Here is a 21058-nt window from a genome sequence, read left to right on the forward strand (position 1 = left end):
CCTCCTTGTGCAAGCAGTTGTCCAGATTTCAAAGCATTCATGTGCAATTTCTAAAATAATCTGCAGAGCAGTTTCCCATTTTCCCATTGATCTTCAGTAGCCTGAAAGCAGCTGAAGTTAGCAAGCCAAAGAGGTCTCACCACTATTCCCTCCTTCCTTTTAGTCTGCATTTTAAAAAGCAACTGCATGAAGCACAGTAATACACATTAACAAGGAGAGAAGGCTAATGCATCATTTTAAATCAGAAGAAAAACTGTGGACAAAGGTTAAAAAGTCTTTGCAACCACTGAATTGTTAATTGAAGGTGAATGTGTGACAGAAGATAAACATTTTCAGGTACAGATTGGGTCAGCTGACATTTTTAATAGCTTCCATAAAATGCCACATGGCAACAGCTTTTGCACCGTCTTTATGGGCAACCATCAATTTCCAGCTGGGCTTGGTGGCAACCAGATCAATGTACAAAGTTTGAGGAGGCCCAGAAGCCCAGGCTCAGATTTGCTCTTCTTCCAGTCACAGAAGAAGTTGCTAGTTTAATCCAAATCCATGGTCTTGGTTCAGGAGAGTCTCCAGCCTTTGTTGACAAGTACCTTTGAGGTCAAGGCTTTTTCAGGCTTTGTCCAATGTCTACCCAAATGCCATCCCATTCCAGCCTATGCTCTTAGTTAAAAAGGAAAAAAAAAAAAAAAAAAAAAAAAAAAAGAGGCATATTCACCGAACTATTTTTGTTTCTAAAATACAATATTAGCAAGGAAATCCTGCCCAAGGAAGCTACCACTAATCTCAAGTGCTCTTGAGTGCACTTTTGTGCTGAAATTCCTTTCCTGTGGATTTGGGGGTAGCCTCCATTCACCTTGGCAGGAGAAGACGTGTCAATTAGAGAAGGACCAAGTATAAAATTCAAAAATTGGTCAGTGGCATTTAGCTCTGTTGTTGAGTCTCATTTAAAGAGAAGTAACCTAACTCCTGCCTCAGGAGGTATCACACCATTCATTCATTTCTTTTACAACCAAGCATCAGGCTCCCACCACAGTCACAGAGCAACTCAAGGAGGTAGAATTCACTGCAAGGCTGGCCACTGCACTTGCCCTAGGAACAGAGGGGTCTGTGAAATGCCATGCTGGCACCAAAACCCCCAAACCCTCATCACATGCAAATTCTAAGTTAATTAGCAGCACTAGGGTTTAAAGGTACAACCACCAGATGCAGACTGCTGGGGCAAGCCTGTGGTGTGGTCAAACACAGCCTGCACCCATGTCCAACATTTCCTTAACCAGATGGGTCCCATGGCTTGCTCTTTCTAGATGGAACTGGACAGTTCTGCTTCCTGAAGGCCACACCAGCAGACAAAGTCCCCTCTGGCTCTGTAAAGGCCACATGGCCTGCTTGAGGAGCTAACAAATGGTCTCAGAACTGCTGTGTCTAACTTGGATTTCGAGTAACAGCAGCAACAGCAGCAATGCTTACATAGTTGTTTAATCAGTCAAAAAAGAGGGGTAGGCTTTTTATAGTTTAAGCTTTATGAAGTGATAAAGATCTATTAATCATCTAACATACAGTTTATCTACAGACAAATAGGTTTAAAAATAGAGCAGGTAGTTTCATCCCCCCCCCCCCGCCTTTTGTTTTTTAACTGGTATGGAAACTAAAAGAAAGCTGTCAGATGAGGAAAAATAAGGCTGCTGAGAATGCTGAGCACAAGGTTATGGCTGAGGACTGCAGTGAGAGCTTCCTTAATTGTATCTCCCTGATGAGAGGTCAGATCTTAGGTACTCTCAAGTGGCCCTTTTCTGTAATGAGGATCTCAGTCTCTGGCCTATTCATGTTTTTCCTTTCTCTGCACTTGGTCCAGGAAATCACAAAGCTTGGCATTTAACTACTGGAATCAATGCAAAGACTTCTGCCTTTTAAGTGTTTGGCTCTGCCTTAGAGTTTTTTAATCTTTCCTTTCCCAAATGTAAGTGATTGACAGGAGCGTGCATCTCTGGGTCAGTTTTCAACTTGTGATCCAAACAGCTCCCCTTAACTTGGAAGAAATCCCAACAGTTTCCCAAAGAATTTTCCTTGGGACAGTCTGGAAACCCTCCTTGTCAATAAATAATTTCTACCAAGTGAAACACTGACAGAGCTACTCCACTCAGCTAACTATGCCATGAAACATTAACCTCCTTCCCTGTCCCGTGGTGGCAGAGACTGTGTTGTGCTGCTTCGTGACCCATGATTGACCTCACTGTGGACTCCTGGATTTTCAGCACAGCTCCTTGAAGCTCGGTGTTGAGTTACACGGCACCTACATTTAAAGAAGCAGATGGGAAAAAGCAACTTTGATTTCTTCCTTGTCTCTACTGGGCATTATATACAGTGAGGGGGGCAGATACTGCCCAGACCATCTGTTCCTCATCCAAGGATGCTCGGTTTCCCTGACACATGCACTCCCCCGCAGCCTGGCAGCGGTGCTGCCTGATGGAAGGGCTCTGCCTGCCATCATCTAGGGCTCTCGCTGCTCCAGCACACTCAGAAGAGTCGGCTCCGAGGGCTGGGGAGGAAAATGAGAACTATGCTGCCAAGGTCAGAAAGGGCAGATGCCCACTGCAGAACCAGATGGCTATGGGACCTCAGGGGCCACCCCCCTGCCCTGTGACACAGCATGTGTCCCTGACAGAGCTTCCTGGATACAGCCATGCCCAGCAGTCAGCAGCACAGTTGGGCAGCACCAGCAAGGCCAGTAGCACCACTATCACCTCAGAGGTCTCTCAGGCAGAGTGACATGGGTGGCACGTACTTGAATGCCATTACATGTTTGGTTGTGCCTGTAGGGAGGAAGGGCACAAATTTGTACCCATTGCTGCTGGGCAGGAACCGTGACTCTGGAGACACCAGGGCTGTCATTCCACAGAGCTCCAGGATCTTGTGATAAATTCCTGAGTGTTTCAGAGGGTGAGATGCTCTCAGAGACCCCTCCTCACTCCAACAACCCCACCAGAGAGGGTTTGCCTAGAAGAAGGTCATGAATGATGCCAGAGCAGCACATGGGCAGGAGTCACCTTGCCAGAATCCTAACTGACACCTATGCCTCTGGCTTTTCCCTACCCACTCCTTCCAACCTCACTGCTCCACTGAGTAGTTTCTCTACACCCACACTTCTCCACACCCACAATTCTCTCTGCTCCACCTGTCATAAAATGCAGCCTGGCTGTACCAACAAGCCCACGCCACACTCTTCACTCTTGCTAGCAAGTGCAGAAAAGGAAGCCTCATTCAAGCCCCTACTCTTGGGGTACAAATCGAGCAGAGCACCATATCTCCCTTCCTGCCTCATCTCCAGAGGAGCTTTAAGCCTGGTGTCATTGCCCTGCACAGCTATCCATCTCAGAAGGGCTGCATGGCTTTGCCAAGTCTGTGCCAGCAGCCCAGAGCTATTTTGTAATTAGGATGCTTCACTCAAGCAAGAGTTGTTAAGAGAGACAAGTATAGAAGAGTGTTTTGTGGAAAGGGCTGGGTAAAGAAAAATAAACCAATTTAATGTTCTCACAAAGAGCACACATCCAGAAAAAAAAAAAAGGCAAAGATTTTTCTTTGCATTAAAAACCAAACCAAAACAAACCCCACTTTTCCTTCAGTGCAAAGAGACTGCGCAGCCTCCTGCAGAAAGGCTGTTTGTTACAGCCCTGCTAGCTGGCCCAGACTTGACAGTGCTGCACTAGGAGAAAGAAAAAAGCCAAAACAAACAAAACCCCCACTCTTACTCAGAAGTCAGTCCTCTGCCTGCAACCTGCACACACTAGTCACAGCACAACCAGGACAGCCAAGGAGAGATTAGGTCAATTCACAGGAACAAGCTCACACAGCTCAGAGTCCATAGCTCCCTGGAGGGCCCCACGCTTTCCCCAAGGCTGGCCAAGTCTGGCAGGGGCAGGTCCCGCTCTCCCCCTTGTGCCCTGGCTTCTCTTTGGAACTTGTGCTCGCAGGGGCCTTGGGCAGCTCCTGAGGGACGCAGCGGACAAAGTACATGCTGTGTCCTGGCCAAGCTCCGCTGGGCACACGGGAACAAAGAGCCCTAAGCTGCCCTGTACTGGATATGAGACTCAGGTTTTGGGCTGCCCATTTGCATGTTCATTAAGAGGTGTCCAGTACCAGTCTGCAAGGCTCAGCAGAAGAAATCCAAAGGAAAAGCCATATGGCCCTCAGCTATCTTGCTGTCCAGTTAGCACCTCTACTTACGAATGCTGCTCCTGCCAGGCCAAGTACCTCACCCAGCCTGGAGCGCCCAGCACCGAGACTGATGTAGATTTGGCCTTGGCACTGCCACCTGTGTGGACTGCGCTGCCTGCTGGGTGCTGGCCACCTGGCAAGTCCTCAGCCTTTTTTGCCAGCTCAGCATGAAAAAGTTGTCAGTGGAGCTATCTGTGGGATGGATACTCTCTTGGCTGGCATCTCCCTCCAGAGCTTGTGGCCAAACTCTTGTTATTTTGCCTTCAGCACCAGCAGCGCCCATACTTTCAACAGAGATGCTAAAGCAGGCTGAGATATTGCTTGAGAAACCCAGCTCTCTGCTCTACCTGCTTTGCCTGCTCAGCCTCCCTTACAGCCCTTCTTTGCTTCAGCTAAAGTCATTTCAGCAGCCTGGACAGTAAAACGTTTAGCCTCAAGGTCACAGCTGGGAGGAAGCTGTAGCAGGGCAACATAATTGTGACCATCCTTATACAGTCCTACAAATTGTCTGAAGATAGGTGGTTGCACATAAGAGATGGTGTTCGCGTGTGTTGTACATGCCCAACCATGAGAGGTAAATCCATAAGGAGCAATTCACCCTGCTGCCTACTGACTTGACCAGAGGAGTTTGGATGTGCATATTCTGAGGCTAGAAGCATAACGTCCACAACAGATACACCACCCCAAACACAGAAATATTCCTGTCACATCCTCACTGTAGCTGGATCAGTCTTGACCCTGTAAATGAACAGTATTTAATGCTGGTGAAGGTAGCAAAACCTCCCTCAGGAGCTCAAACTCTAGAATAAATAACTGTTACAGGGAGGGAAAACAGGGGAAAGAGGAAAGGGAAAGAAAGAAGGGAAAAAATTCAACAGAGGTGGTATTGTGCATGAGGATCGGGCTGCTTAAAGTGCCATAAAAACCTTTACACAAATGTTCTTGCAGAAAAACAAAATAGCAGCTATTCTCAGGGGAACTGTAGCTACCATCAGCGATTATTACAACAGCCTGAATGATGAGGTATTTTTACCTTTTTGAACCAGATGCTATCACTAGTGGTATGTACCACATCACTAACGGTATATACCTGTACACTTAGACAATACTTTAGATCAGCATACCAATTTCAAATGGAAACTGTTTAATACATTTATACACCCAGGCTGTGTAGGGCTTTGTTCAAAAACCGTCTCTCATGGTGAGGTAAGGGACAGAACTGAATGCAGCCATTAACTGTCAATCAAAGCGCACATCAGTTTATTCATGACTTTCCTTACCCCTGGGAAAGGATAAACACTTTAGAAATCCCTCAGTTAAATCTCTCCAGGACAGTCACATATTTGCTTTCAATATCCTACTTTTAAAACCTTTTGTCCCCGTCTACTGAATTCACTACAGGCAGTGTTGGTACAGCATTACACTTTTTTATTTCCATCCTTGCTTTTGCCAGAAGGTTAGTCAGTATCTTGAGTCCTACCCCGCTTGCTCAGACAAAATCTCACTGATTGCAAAGATGAATGGGGCTCATTTCCTTATTTTGTCCCACAGGACAAGAAACATACTTAATAATGCTCCAGGTTACATATCGCTTGTACATACTGCCAGGGCCTTCCAGTGCTGCCTGTTCCAGAGCAGATTTCCTGTATCCCAGACAGCTTCCCATTTAACCGGGCACACGCTTCCTTCCCACCATGCAAGTGGGACCGTAAGTACCTACAATCCTACATTATTAAGCCCATATCTCCTGAGCAGGTCACAAGGGCATACTGGAAGCAAAGAGGTAGTGTTTAAGCTGCCAAACAGCCATTCTTTCATCAGAGCAGCAGCAAAACCAGCACTGCACAGATCCAAAGAGGAAATTCTGCCATAATAAGCTTAGATCAGAGTACAAAGTAGGTGGAAACATGCCAATTAATGACTTCCAGCTCCAGCATGGAGAGCGTGCTGGAGGAGGACAAATGGAACAGTGTCTGTCCTTCAGCTTGAGAAGTCACAAAGCTCCTTTCTTCTACATGCTTCATTTGTGTATTTGGAGAGGGGGTGGCTTTAGGGATGGACACACACAATGACAATTAGAAACATGTCACACATTTTGATCTCAAATCAGACAGGCTCCCCCAACATTTTGTATCATTAATAGCTGACCCTTTGTTTAACCTGTTACAGGACAGAGGTATTACATGACTTCAGATGTCGCACTGAGTCCTAAGACCGGTACTGCTTCTCCCTTGGGGTTGGGAAGGCAGGGAAGGGAGGGAGGGTTGGGAGCCCACCACCTCCACATGGGTCCCTTCTTTCCTTACTCACAAATTTTAGCCTAGGCACTTCCAAAGGATACTGAACTTGTCATTGAATAAAGGGCACAGTCACAACCTCATCTTTCACAGGACACAGAGAAATTCTCCAGTATGAAGCCAAGACATCCAACCAGGACTACAGGACAAGGGAAGGGAAAGAAAACTGTCTACGACCTGCCAGTGGATTAGCGCTGAAATGAAGACTGACCTAAATGATACACAGCCTTCTTAAAATTTGGGCTTGATAAGGGTCCAGATAGTACCCCCACAGCAGGACTAGTAACTACCTGGCAACAAGCAACAGGCCCACAGCCAAAGAGAAGCAGGTCGAGAGTCTCTAAGGTTCAACCACTATATTCAACACACACAACCAAAAGGGTCAAAAAGTCTGCAGGACCATACAGATAAGTCGCAGACCACACTACCACTCTCTATCATCATCCCCACTAAAGAGGGTTGGCCATTCCCGTGTTTCTCAGATGTCCACATTTACCATCTACAGCTCCTACAACCAGGTTGAAGTTTGGAACTGAAATCCCAGGCTCCCACCATTTTTGCTGTTAAAGCATCCAGCCATGCAATTCCCTGGGTCTTCAGCAGACCCTCAGATTTGAACACCCTCAGCAGGATCACCTCTGCTCTGTCCTGCCTCTCTCCTCCACCACCTGTCCAGAGGCTGAGCAGCAGGTCCTGTCACCTCCGTCTCCTCAGCCAGTGCCACCCCATGACAGCTGACGTTCAATGCATTACCAGGCAGCATGTGCTGCAGGGTCTCACTGCCACACACACAGCAAAGGTCAGGGTGCCCTCGCTGGTGGAATGATCCAGCCAGATGCTGATCGGAAGCTCCTCAGATAAAACCTCCTGGAGGTAAGGCTGGAGAGGGAGAAAAGTGAGAAGCAGAAGGATGCATGCTGCCTCCGCTTTCACCAAGAGACACCTTTATGCTCCAGCACCCTGGGAACCGAAAAGACAGTGTTCTTGGGCTGAGCAAATCTGAAACTTTAACTTTCAGAAGTTTGCACAAACACTTCTGCCTGATTCTTTTGCAGCATGTGAACCTTGCTTTAAGTGCAGGTTTCCATCCTAAATTCAAAGCAAAACCGCTGAAACCACAGGCTTTTACAGAATCTCCACCCAAAATAACTACCTTAGTGCAGGTTTGCTCAAAATTCAAATCTCTCTTGTAGACTGGGCACGGGGTTTCAGGCTAGTAAGGAAACAGCAGCTGGGGGCTCCAGGGGGAAGGGCTAAGGCAGAAAGAGAACAGGCAGGTAAGAAGCCCAGCTCTGTTTTCTGAGGAGCAGACCATACTTGGTGCAGCCCAACAGCTCTGTGTATCTATCACTTGAACTATCAAACCTGTTCCTGAGCTGTCAGCATTTCTGAACATAAATCCCTGTACATGACAGTAAGGTTCTTTGCCTTAATTACCACAACTGTTTGCTGTCCACTGGGAGTAAGGACTGTAAACCTTTCCAACACTTGCATGGGCACTTGATGAGCTTTCTGCTCCCCCTGCTTTGTGGTCACTCTGTGGGTTGAGCACCCTGCAGTCTGCTCGTGCTCCAGCCATGACCTTGTGTCTTGCCTCTCTGTTGTAATCCAGGCTGGAAGCCTACTTCATGTACTCTTTTTAGCAGCTTGTTCTCCTTATCTGTTATAAACTCAGCAATCCTAAAAATGTAGGACACAACAGCACTTGGATGGGGTGCCTGATGCCAGAAATAGCTCCCCTGGCTCCCTAAGCGGGACTGTGGCTTGACAAACCTCACTTGACATACACCGCTGTAAGCCTTGGAGAACATGGGAACAACTCTGCCCTTCCATACGTTGGATCTGCTGCTCTCCTCCCTGGATAAAAGGCCGTTCTGTGCCTTTCAGCCACTGTTCAAGGCTGCCAGAACAGCCAGAAGCTGCTCTCTGCACTTTTTTTCCTCCCCTATAAACCACAGACAGAAGAAAACCACAGAGGGAAGAAAAGCCTTAAATCAGAATTGGAGATTTGGCTACTACACTTCAGTTCTCTCTTTTATTTTTTAACCAGGCAGATCTATAGCAGAGATAAACATATGCTTAAACAGTTTGCTGAATCAGAATAAAAACAGTACTTCGATTCTCCACTTGCTTTGATACCTCAGTTATGCTATTTACTTAAGTATGTAAGTGAAATATAGATCTCCTCCCCCCCACACACCCCCACCCCCACCCCCACCCCCCGCTTTTGATGCTGATATTTCTGTAGGAAAGACTGCATATCCTGTCTCTAAAAGAATAATTTTTTGTTGGCAAGGCCGATGCTGCAATACAAACAGGCAGTCACCTTGTCAGAACAGCCAATGGGCTCTGGTCCCCAGCAAGCAGGCTGCTGAAGGCAGTTTGGCAACTACCTGCTATCCAAAATATTCTTAAATCTCTGGTCTGAAAATACAGTCTAGAGTAAAAAAAAGCCTTGACATAACAGCCCTATCTCTCACACCAGATTTTCTCAGTGCAGTAAAAATGACAAACTTTCCTAGTTTCTTCTGCTGGCAAAGCATGTCCCCGTTCACTAAGAAAAATAACCTAAACAGGAAAAAAATCATGTTGATTTAATTATACACCTACAACGGGATTTTAATGATATGGAAGAACAGCATAAAAGAAATCTTTCCTTTAACCAGCATTTCCTTATTATCATAAGCTTCTAATATAGGCCTGGCCTTAGGGACTTGTGGGACAAATTTAAGCTCTAAGTCACTTTATGCTGGAAAAATCTATACCCATTATCCTTTGCAGATGCAAAACCCAGTGTACACAAAGCAAAATCACTTGCTTTGGGTTGTTTTTTTTTAAAGAGGAGACTGTTTACTGGATTTTAATTTTCCCCCTTACAATAGAAAACAACCCTAAAGAGTTTTGCAGACAGCTTTTCAAAAATAAACATGCAAGGTCACGCTGCTGTGGGGAGGAGGGAAAGAACAAGCTCTGCTTCTTGGAGGCAGGAAATCAGTGCCGGGGGAGCAGGAAGCGCCACAGAGAGGGCGGCAGGTCCCCAAGAGCACCGGAGCCAGGGCCGGCAGCTCCCAGCCCCGCGCATGCTGAATCAATACAATGTTGTGTCCTGCCAAACCAACAGCTCCAAAGCCAGGCTTTGCCATTCATTTCTGAACAACTTTCTATTAAGACAAAACCCAACCAACCAATGAACCACAGCAAGTCTTATATCTGAACTTCCTTACGCATGGCTTTATATTTTAAAAATCATTGCAGGAATGATAGTACTATAGGATACGGCCCACTTAGTTACACATCTGCTTCAGTGGACTATAATCCAACATTGTGTTATATTTCTATTTTTTATGTATGTATGAGCCGAAACCCTACATTAATTTCTATAGTTAATGACCAAGAAGTTATTGAAGGACAGCAAAAGCATCCTCCATTTGGATACATGCTTGTCTGAGTTTCAATAGCAGTTAAATAGGAAGTTTGCAAAGCAGGCTGAGAAGAGGTTGACCTCAGTGTTAAAACATGCTTCCTTGCTTTCTCTGCTGGAAGGGCAGACAATTGCATGCAATCAAGTTGGAGCAATTAAAATAAGTTACCATTCCAATGGCTGGAAAGTACTACCCTGATCAGTTTAAACTCCCTGCAGCAGGTGACTGGAGGTGTCCTGCCTGATTGTGTGCTGGGAACACAATCAACGCCAGTTCATGTGTCCTTGATGAGGGAACCAACACTTCCTTACCACCTGTGATGGCTCAGCCAGCCTTTCTGCCCTCACAGTGTAAGATATGGGACTTCCAAAACTAGATGGGGAGGGGGTTGGTCTTCTGCTCTCCCCTTGGCTGTGCTCTGGCAGCAGTGAATTTAGCATGGGTGCCAAAGCAATGATTGACATGCTGCGCTGCAAGGAGGTGGGATTTCTGGGCGCTGGACCAGCTAAAAAGCAAAATTGCCATTCCCAGCTAAAATTTGGGCCTGTTTCTGGGGAAAGCATCCCCTTGCATAGGGCACAGCCCTTCCCAGTACAGAGTGGCAGCACCCTGGGGTAGGAAGTGGGGATGCCTTTCTCTTACATGGACTACCACAGCTGTATTAAAACCAGTGGACAGTTCGCTCCAGCTGTAACCCCCAAAGTAACCAAATATCTTCCTGCTCTGCTTATGTTTGTTTTGCTTCAGCCTCCTGCTTTTCTCACTTGTTCTGACAAGGAAAGGCCAGGGCAAAAAGAGGGAAAACATGCTTTCTGCCACCTTTTGAACAACAGAAGATTCTGTAATACACTGATCTGTGAGGCAGCAAATACCAGGAAGGGCCAGAACAGCATGAAACCCCTTTGGCCTCCTGAAGCTGGCAAGAACCTTACCATTGACCCTATTAGTGCTGCATGGGTAAAGCCCAGGGAGCGTTTATGTAATAGTGGGTATCTTATGTCTGAACGAAGGGTTTAATTAACGCTGATCATGCCAATTGTAGCAAAAATACCAGGTTTTTCTCTGTTTAATCAACTAAAACCCCCACCCCTTCCCAAACTATTAAATTCTATCAGAATAAACACCCATTTGGAGTCTATACTTAGTTTTAGAAACAGGGGGAGGAAACCATTTCCCTTGACATTTCCTCTACATAACCTTAATACAACATAATAAACAATTCCGTTATGCTGCCGTTGTTACCAAATCTAGCATCGAGATGCTGCTTTTCTAAGAGGGAAAAACTGAGGCATAAATTTTCAAGTTCTATCATCAAATCTGCAGCTTTCCTATAACAACACCGAGCCCTTTCCTAGACAGAAAGGCTAATGAGTCTTTCAGAGTATGGCACCGGTTTTGGCTCATTTCCACAGAATTAGAAATAGAAAAGTTGGTGGCAAGGCCAAGCGGGTAAGAAAGGCTGCACACTGCAAAAAGCTGAGAAATCCTGTGAGACACCAAGCTGCTCTGGATAGGGGCTGAGGGCACACGGCCCTGAGCAGAAAGGCTTCAGCATCCTGCAGGATCAAGCTGTTACTACTGAACTCCTCTCTTTTGCAATCTGTCAGGGAACAGCTGTGCCAAAGTGGAAAAAATCCCGGAAAGTTATTGAAACATTCTTACTATTAAAGACCTCATGTTTCCACTGCAAATGGATAAAACTCCCAGTGAGATTTCTAGTGTCTTGTAAGGTCAGTGTTTGCGGCATTACAAAATATCAGGCGTTCTGTGGTGCTGTACTCACAGATTTTGGGAACATTTTTAAGTAAGACTAGAAAAAAATTGCAACTTGCTTGCTGTGATTTAAACCACAGCTTGCCCGTAAGCATACGTAACACCAATTTACTGTCCTTTCTGCCACTTCTCAGTACTGATCTGACCTCTGTTTCCTTGTGTACTTCCCTTCTAACTTTGCCCCAGTTTGATGTAGTGACTGATCTAGTGACTACTTTAAAACAATCTTCCATTGCCTGCATTTGAAATTCCTAATGAAAGAAACTGCAGTGACTTGCTATGGGACTACACAGCACTCTGCTACCTTTTCTGTTCCTGTTGCTCAAATGGGCAATCCCAAAATGGAGGGTTTAAAGAGAGGCATCACAGTAACCATTATCACCTTCCTTTGTCTACACCAGTATCCCCACCGAGGTGGGTAAAGATTGCAGACAACAGAATTAGCAATGCTGTCTCTCTCTGAACTGCGTTGCTTCATTTTTTCCACAATCACTAGTATATAATATCCCTCTTGGGAAACAAACCCTTTTACTAACAGAACTGAGGATCGCTTCAAACTGAGAGGGTTTTTCCCTTTTTTATTAGTCTAGAAATGCACTCTGGATCGACAGACTTTAATATCTCTCTTTGGCAAGGAGAGATCAGACATGAAATGGCATTCCATGCAAGTGAGGACTCATTACTGCGAAGCTGTTGTTTCTTGCCCAGCCAGTTAATTGAAGCCTATAAAATTTCCATTGTTCAAGCCTGGAGTATCTCACAGGGTATGCCTGGAGAAGGCAAATCCCAAACCCTCATCCACTGGACAGATACATGGGTTTCCAAACATACACAGGATGGAAAAGTAACCCAAGACTATGCTATCTGAGCAGGTTTGGTCCAGGGATCTCAATCAGAGGTTTTAATCCCATCTGTGTAAGTAAAGACACAGAGGTGAAGTCACTTGCCTTGAGGCATGTAACAATTTAGTTGCAGAGCTGGAAATAAAACTGAGGAATATGAACATGCTGGACCATGCTATAATCAGCAGATGCTATTGCTTCCAAGTTCTAATTAAAGAGCTGTCATTACACAAAAAGCATTTGTAGTTTGCAGTAAAACTGATAAAGCTCAATAGTCTAGAGTACTGGGGGGAAGGCCCATACTTTTTTGAATCTCCCAAAGATGATAATATATATTTTTTTTAACTCTGCCTCAGCCTCTGTAGCTAGCTGATCCCAGCTATGAGGTCTCTCTCTGCTCTAACAAACCCTGGATCTTGCCAGTTCAAATTCAGTAATGCTTAAAATATATAGTCTACACAACTGTTTGTGTGAAAGAATCTGCACTGTAGCCCTTTCATGAAATAGACAGAATAACCAGTAGGAAAAATAACAAGTCTGAGAGAGAGCAGAAGCAGTTGATGTGCTGCAGCCATCATTTACACAGCTGGCAATGTTTAAATGCATGAAAATAGGTGGCAATCCAAATATAAATGAACCAATTTGGTGTCTTGGGCATGCAAGTGGACATGCAGACACACATGAATACACACATTTCTCTGCAAAGGGAGCTCTCGCTTCCAGCTAACGCCATGCCTAGCACCACTTCAGCAGACGCTTGGCATTGGATCCAGTCCCAGTATTAAGGGTTTGATTGCCTTAGTGCTGGAGCAGCTGCTGGTTTTACATCCCCAGTTCTGCAAGCCAGGCAGGGGCTCAGCGCCCTTGCTCTTGCTTCTGCTGGGAGCTGCCTCAGAGGGACTGGGTGCTGGTGGCATCACAGGGCTGGTGGCAGAGCTCTGCTGCGGTCGAGTGCCAACACGTGCACAGGCAGTGTGTTCAGGCTGAGGGAAAGGTGTGCCCAGGGTTGCTCAACACCAGTGCCTCTGGCTGAGTGAGGAGCAACAGAAACTGTCTGTCTAGAGTCGTGCCAGCCCTGTTCCTTCAGACAGACAGCAGTTTAACACAGGCCATTGTGAAAGATGAAAGGATGGGCAAGTGCACTTCTCCATGATTTCCACAAAAGTGAAATGCCTCAAAGATTTTCCTACAATCCAATAATTACTAGGTTTTCTTACCTGGTGGGCACATATTAGTGTGAAACCAGGGGGGCAGCGGGTGCAGTCACTGCTGGGAGCACAAAGGAGCTTCACTTGCAGCCAAATACCAGGTGAGTTTGTGTGAACTGCATCAAGCCACAGCTGACTGAGGGCTGGTACATCCCACAGCTTCCAGTATCAGTTTTGCTAAGGAAAAAAAAGATAAAGGTATCAAAATGAGGCCTTCCACTGAGCTTGTTTTCAGGTCTTTTTCCCTGTGTACGCCAGGATCCCAGGTATTACCTTCCTGTCACCAACGTCTGCTGTGGCACCTGAGCACGGTGCTGGGCACAGAGCCAAACGGCAATCCAAGGCGAGGACTGCTTTCTGCACGGCTGCTGGCCTGCTGGTGGTGTGGGCCCAGACAAGAGCTGGAGGAGGCTGATCCCTTGTTTCTATCCCTCCCACCCTGTGAATGTTCACGGTTGCTTCTGTTTCCCCCAAGCAACCACATCTGGAGGGCAAACACACAGAGCCATCAATTCTTGAAGCAGCAGCGGCTTCCAGTGAGGGACAGGCTATGGTACCTCGGGTGGGGAAAAGCACCTGATGGAACTGCAAGACGAACATTTTTATACCTCAAAAAGTGGCCAGGCCGCTAAACCAGGTGACCAGCAGAGCTGGCATGCAAGAGCACAGCACTGGGTAAAGCCAGGACATGACAGCAGAGAGGCGGGCAGCAGAAGCTGGCTGGGGACGGCTGGGTGCTCTGGAAGGGCAGACGGCCTCACCAGGCAGCCGCGAGCGCCCAAATGTATGGGGCGATGTCTATGGCCTGCGGAGGGAGAGAGGGAGCGCCAGGCCTGGCTGGAGCCCCGGCCCAGGCCCACGTCTCTGTGGGTCACCCTGGAGGAGGCTGCGCCAGGGCAAGGACAGAGCTGGCAAAGCAGCCCCGGCACAGCGGCAGCCCTGAGGCCAGTGGGGGGTGTCCTGCGCCCCGCTATCCCGCGGGAGCCGCTGGCGCTGCCAGGGGAGCGCGGCAGCGGGCGGCCCAGCGCAGGGCCGGAGTGCTGGGCCTGGCCGGGCAGGGCCTCGGGCGGCTGCTGGTCCCAGGGGCTCAGGGCTGGCGCCGTCCCGGCTGTGCGGGGAGGAAGGGCTGGGTGTGGGACCCGCTGCCGCCCGGGGACTACCAGCCCCACCGTAACTCATGACTGGTAAGCTAGTTCCCTCGGCAAGGAGGGATGCCAGCCAAGATCCATCCCCCTCACATCCTCAGCCTGAAAAGATGGGGCCTTCCCTCACACCGTGCTGCCCTGCGTGGCTGGGACAAGCCGGGAGCAGCAGTTCCCGTTGAGGAATGGGCTGTGCTACAGAGGAACTAGCCACCATTTTGCTTATAAGTCATTCTTTCTTGTCTTCTGATTCATGGCCAACAGCTCGCCTGCCCCCAGAGCCTGCCCCGGAGAGGCCAGTTCCCAGGAGGAGGCATGAAAAGCGCCGGGTTCTACCGTCCGAGCTCCTGGGAATCTGCCCAGCCTCTGGCAGTGGCTGGGTGGGGATCGACAGACCAGGGACCAAGCCCCTGCAGCATGGAGAGGAGAGCTGGGAACCCTCCTGCCACCTTTCCAAACTGGGTCATCTCCACAGCAGCGTTGCTTATTTTCACACTATAAAAATGAAAAATAGAAGATATGAACCAGCAGTGCTGTATTCTGTGGCACTGGTAAACAGGGCTGCCAAATTGTCCCTCTGCAAATGGCTGCAGTTGCAGCCTAGAGCCTGGTGATGTCTTAGCTGCAGAGAAGCCAGCCTCTTGTCCTCTACACCCCTATTTTTTCCTTATTTGATCAAGTTTGACAAAGGCTGTGCCAGAAGCAGGTTTGAACGGTGACTCAAGCACACGTCAGCTCTACAGAGGTGCAGCACAGGCGTGTAGGAGCTGGGGCAGCATTCAGGTCAAAGCCAGCAAGCCCTGCATCACTGCAAGCACGGTTGCTCACAGCTGAATTCCTTCTACCTCCATCTTATTTGGGATTTTTTTATGGCCAATTCTGGGGCACAAGAAAAGATATCTCAGAAGGATTTCTCCAAAAAGCAAAACCTCATACCAGGCTGGATGTTCAGCCAGTGTTTCAGCGGAGCTCTACCAACGTTTACCACAAAAAGAGAGAGAGAAAGAGGAAATGCCTTGAAACAACACCATCAGAATTATCTGTAAGGTGCTCCGTGATCAAGGTGGTGTCTGTCCTAAGAACAAGGAGCCAGGCACATCAAAGTCTCTAGGAGATAAAGGGAAGGGAAAAAACCCAACCAAAAAGAACCACCAGGTGCAGCTAAGGTCTTCAGCAAAAAAGAGCAGATGAGATAAAGGCTTGTGTAATTGCTCTTTAGACAGCAAATCAGGGCAGGTTTCAGGAACTGTGAAAGAAAAGCAAATTCTGCTGCAGTGCCTGAGAGGTGAGGCATGGGGTCTTTGCCCTCTGGGGCAGCTGGCTCCGTGACTTTCCTCTGTTCGCAAAAGCTGGAGGCAGCCAGCTGGCAGGTCAGAGTATCCTCTGGAAAGCAGCAAGGTACTTGCCACGGCACCTTGCAATGCACATACCATTAGTGCGTCATGAGCAACAGAGTTGAGAGATATGGAAGGTTTTTTTCCCAGTCAGATGTAGCATAGTGGCTATTTGATCTATACTTGGTCAGAAGTAATTTTTGAACTGCTAGTTCCGGGGCTTTTTCTGATTTAAAATTGACCATAACATGTATATGGTCAGGTTGCAGCTGCTGGATTTCTCATAGACTCTGTTGTGGACTGCTCAGCTGTGTCACTACCTGCTGCAGCTGCCAGGAAGGTGGCACAGAAAACACTTGTACTTTCACTACACACACGAGAAGCACCCTACAACCATACCTGCGAACGAGTCAAGGCTGCCTGTAGGGAAACTCAGGCTTGGCAAAGAGAATTATGAATTTGATTCTAGCAGCACTAAACAAACTATTTGCTTAATTAGATGACAGGGTCACATGAATTACCAAAGGATTCAAAAAGAGAAGTTCCTGTCCTATACCCTAACCAGAATTCTTCAGGGTATTGATGTTGGGATGTGTTTCAGTCCTGAAAATTTTCCACAGGGTGGAAACCAAGTACTGTATTCAGGTTGGCAAGACATCTGCCATGCACAGGGGGCACAGAGAGACCCAGGGTCCTCCCGCTCCTCGCTTCCCAAGCACAGCTCACTTGGGGCAGGGAGGGCTGCAAGACCTCTAACATCTTGCATGCCGCCTGCATGACCAAAAGCAGAACTTCTACACAGTCTGCGCTCCAAAAAAGGCACTGAGAAAAGAAGGGACTTTTTCCTCTGCCCATTCAGAAGTGAGATCAAGCAAGAAATCCTGACTCAAGTAAAATGAACAGGACTTTGCCACTGATTTCAACAGGCCCAGCTTTTCACCTCGAGAGTCAGCTCTGCTGTTGAGTAAGAAGATAAGCTGCCGGCAGCAACAGTGTGGCCTCAGAAGACTGGAGGGGTTTGTTGGCTGATTGCAGAAGCAGCAAATGTACAGCTCACCCACAGTGCAGATGTAACTTGCATGCCTCCCACTTTCAGAAAAGCTGAGGCCTCTGTGTTGTTTATTGTGCAATAGGAAGACATTAATAATCATGCCCAACGATGTTTAAGAATGGAGATAAAATTCTCTATTACCATGGATTATCAGTTTGTCAAAGGGGATGCTGGCAGACAGAAGCTTTACTGGGATGAGGTTTGCATTTCAATGAGCAATCTGCATGAAGAGTTTTCAGTTCCTCCACACATCAGATCCAGGCAGAAGCAGATCTGTGCTGAAGCATCCTTCCAAGACATCCTGCAGAGAGGTCTGACTCCAGCCAGGTCATAGAAAAGCTGTCAAGGCTAGAAACTATAAACAGCTTTAACTGTAGAAGATGCTGTGCTGCAAGGTGAGTAATGTTTTTTTTAGAAAAGCATGTTGTAAATGACCGTATTTCCTGCTATTCATAAAGTGCCACAAAAGTACAAACTAGAGTGCAAACACTGACAAAAAGCTTAAACTTCAGCCCTCCCTCAAATCCAAAGTGCTCAGACTCTCACGAAGAGAATGGTGTCAGCACTCAATCCAGCCACTTTAGGGGCTTTGCTGGGAGCCACCTCAAGCACCCAGAAAAAGACAAGAGAGCAAACAGTTTATCACTTCCTGGCGATAAACATGTCTGAGCCCCACAGAGACAAACCTTGCTGCAAAGCATGCTGCTGGTTGTCTAAACCAGTGGCAATTACAAGGGAACTCAGAGTGGCAGTTCTGTCCCTGCTAACCTTTCCTCAGAACTGTCCTCCTTCTTCTCCCATGACACTTCTCTACCCTGCAGCCAGCCTACAAGGCAGGTAAAACACCTTCCTCAGCTTGACAGACAAGCCTAATGAAGGGCTCTTCTTTTAGCAGTAATTTCTTTGCTGTTCATTAGTCTTGCACATTGCCTAGGAGTGGAATACCCTGAATTAGATGCTTTTCAAGAGGCAGTAGTACCAGTATGAAACTTTGCACAGATCTAAACTTAAAAACAGTGCTCAGCATGAAAGAGAGATCGTCACCCTTTCACATTTTCAAGTCTCTTTTTGCAAGCACAGGAGCTAGAAACATCCCTCCTTCCTCATTGCCCTTTAAAAAAATACTTAGGTTTCCCTGAAATATTGTGCATCAAGCAGCTGTCTCTTTGCCAAGCTACCAAGTATCTTGAGATTGACGATGGAGTCTCAAGAGCTGATAAAGCTGTCCGTGCACATGGTTGAGGAGGTTCTGGTACATGAAAGGCAAGCCACATCCCTGCTATGGGCCTTATTTCTACCATCCACAAGACTTGCACAAGAGACAACGTTGGCTGCATAAATTCTCATGGCCCTGGGGAGCTTAGTGCAGGAGTCTGCTGACAGCGAAATCAAAATCATCTTCTTTTACACAGCACCAGCTCTCTGCCATGCTTTAAAACAGACCTGAAAACGCCAGCAGCCACGCTGATACAGTCACAAGACAAAACACCGGCTGCTCTCCCTTTGCTCTTCAGGATGCAGCCACCAGCCTTGTGTGGCTCTACACACAGGGAGCATCTGCTGTGTGTGCTGGGAATGCCATTGGCTCAGGCACACACACACACTCCTCATGTGCGCACATGCTCACCAGCTACAGCCGTACACCGTAAATACAAGCTGCTGCTCAAGTGCAATACTTGGCTGAGCTCCCTTCCACCTCTACGGCACTTGAGTAGTTCAGAAACAAGCAGATTGCTGGGATGAAAGCAACCAGCCATTATTTATTCTGCTGCAGATCTGCTCCTGCAGGTTTCATATGTGGCATTTGCATAGCGCTCTTCCCCAGAGAGCCCCTGCGTTCAATAAAGACACCCATGCAAGGAAGCATTGTTATCCCCATTTGTCAGGTAAAAGAACTCAACGCTTTGCACATACGTGAAGATCAGATTCCCCAGAATCAGATTCAGCAGAAAGGCAGGAGCCCAGCCCCAGGCTCCTCCTGCCTCACGCCAACCCTTTTTGCTGCAGATTTGGCCCATTTCTTCTTGTGTGATCCACCACGGACCTAGAGAGCAGGCCCTTTTGTATGGCCCTGACTTCACACTTGAAGCCTGTTCTCTCCCTCTTTAACTTTTTGTAGTTTAGGCTGGATAACTTGTGTTCCAGTTGTTCATACAGAATATACTTTTGCTGGGGTTTGCCGCTATTCTTTTTGCTGTTCTTCTCTAGTGCGATCCACCAATTTCTTCAGCTAGAGCATCCAAAACCCAAACCCAGAATTTCAGCTGTAGCTGCACCTCTGCTCAACATGGCCGGAGAATCACTTGTCTGGGTCTTACCGGCTATAATGCTGTTTATCTGGGCCAGTGTGGCAGTCCCCTTGCAATGTCCCCTGCTACGTAATGTGAATGCACCGTTTCGCTGCATCTAGGCAAGGCAAAGGCAGTTGGGAACTCAGGGAAGCAAGTACAAGGGGTGCTCCCTGATTGCATCCCCATTTCCCCCTATATATGTTTCTACATAGCAGGAGAAGAAGTGGTTTGAAAAGTGTTTCCCTTTGCAAGCCACCGGGTCCCAAAAGCCCCCTGGTGAGCACAGCCCCAGCACAGTCACCTGCACCAAACAAAGGGCAGTAAGGGCTGTGGCTGCAAACAATGTTTGGAGGCAGCAGAGCCCACATGTATTCGACAGACAAAAACCTTAATAGGCTAAGCACACAGAGTGGGTTGACACAGCTGCCACCCTCTCACTGTCTTTCTGCTCTCCACAAAAATCCACAGTTGGAGCTTTGCTGCTGGGGCCGGAGGAGGTGCACTGCTGGCCGGGTCCACACGCCTTCCCTCGCCTCAGCCGAGCTGCCCCAGAGCAAAGGGTCGAGGTTTAACCTGCCCCCCTCCACCTCCCCTTGCTGCCCAGGGGCAGGGCTTGCCCTCTCCAGTTAACACTGATCATCAGTGCTGGTTCGACACCACTGGTACACAGTCAGCCCTCACAGATGGCTGCAGAGTGGAGTTTTCAGTATAAGAAACAGTTGAAACAACAAAAACCCTGCCGAGGCTGATTCAGCTCGTGAGCCTGCATCCCATTAAGCAAGTCATTTTTTCCAGTTGTTCGGCACAGGAACTGCGTGGTCGGGTATGGCTTCCCGGGCAGCGGCTGGCCACACTGAATCACCTCTCCCAGCCAGGCTGCTGGCAGCCAACTTACTCCAAACTGGACCAAAGTTGCTCCTTCTACACTAGGAAACAAGTCCTTGTGATAACAAGTCCTTGTGACAGGGGCTTCCAGCCAATTTTATACTGATGCCACACACAGCCCAGCACATTTATCCACTAGCAGCCCTCATAAAAGCACGCTGCTGCACTTTGAGAGCGTGATTCTGGCCGATGGAGACCTGCCCAATGCAAAAAGGAGGGAGTTTGTCAATGTCCCCAGCTGGCACCTTCCAACATATCTCAGGCACCGCACGTGGTCTGGAAAACAACAGAGGTGGCTGTGATGCTTTGTTGGGTACAAGGGGCAGCACAGCTCCCAAGGAGCTGAAAGGAAGCAGACACCAGCTGTGGCTCTTCCACACAGACCATTACAACCCAGAGATGGGGTAGACAGGTTAAAAGCACCTTTCCCTTCTTTGTATCATGTCCTGGACTTACACTGTCTCACAGACAACTTCACACAGATCTTGTCCCTTTGAGACATCCTAACTCAGAGTACTGAAAAAATCTTAAAACCTAGTAACACCTACAGCTGGTGGAATAGCACTACAACTGTTTCTCTTCTTTATCACTGCTGGGGATT

The sequence above is a fragment of the Falco biarmicus genome, chromosome 7, assembly GCF_023638135.1.
Source record: "Falco biarmicus isolate bFalBia1 chromosome 7, bFalBia1.pri, whole genome shotgun sequence".
In the NCBI taxonomy this organism is placed as follows: Eukaryota; Metazoa; Chordata; class Aves; order Falconiformes; family Falconidae; genus Falco; species Falco biarmicus.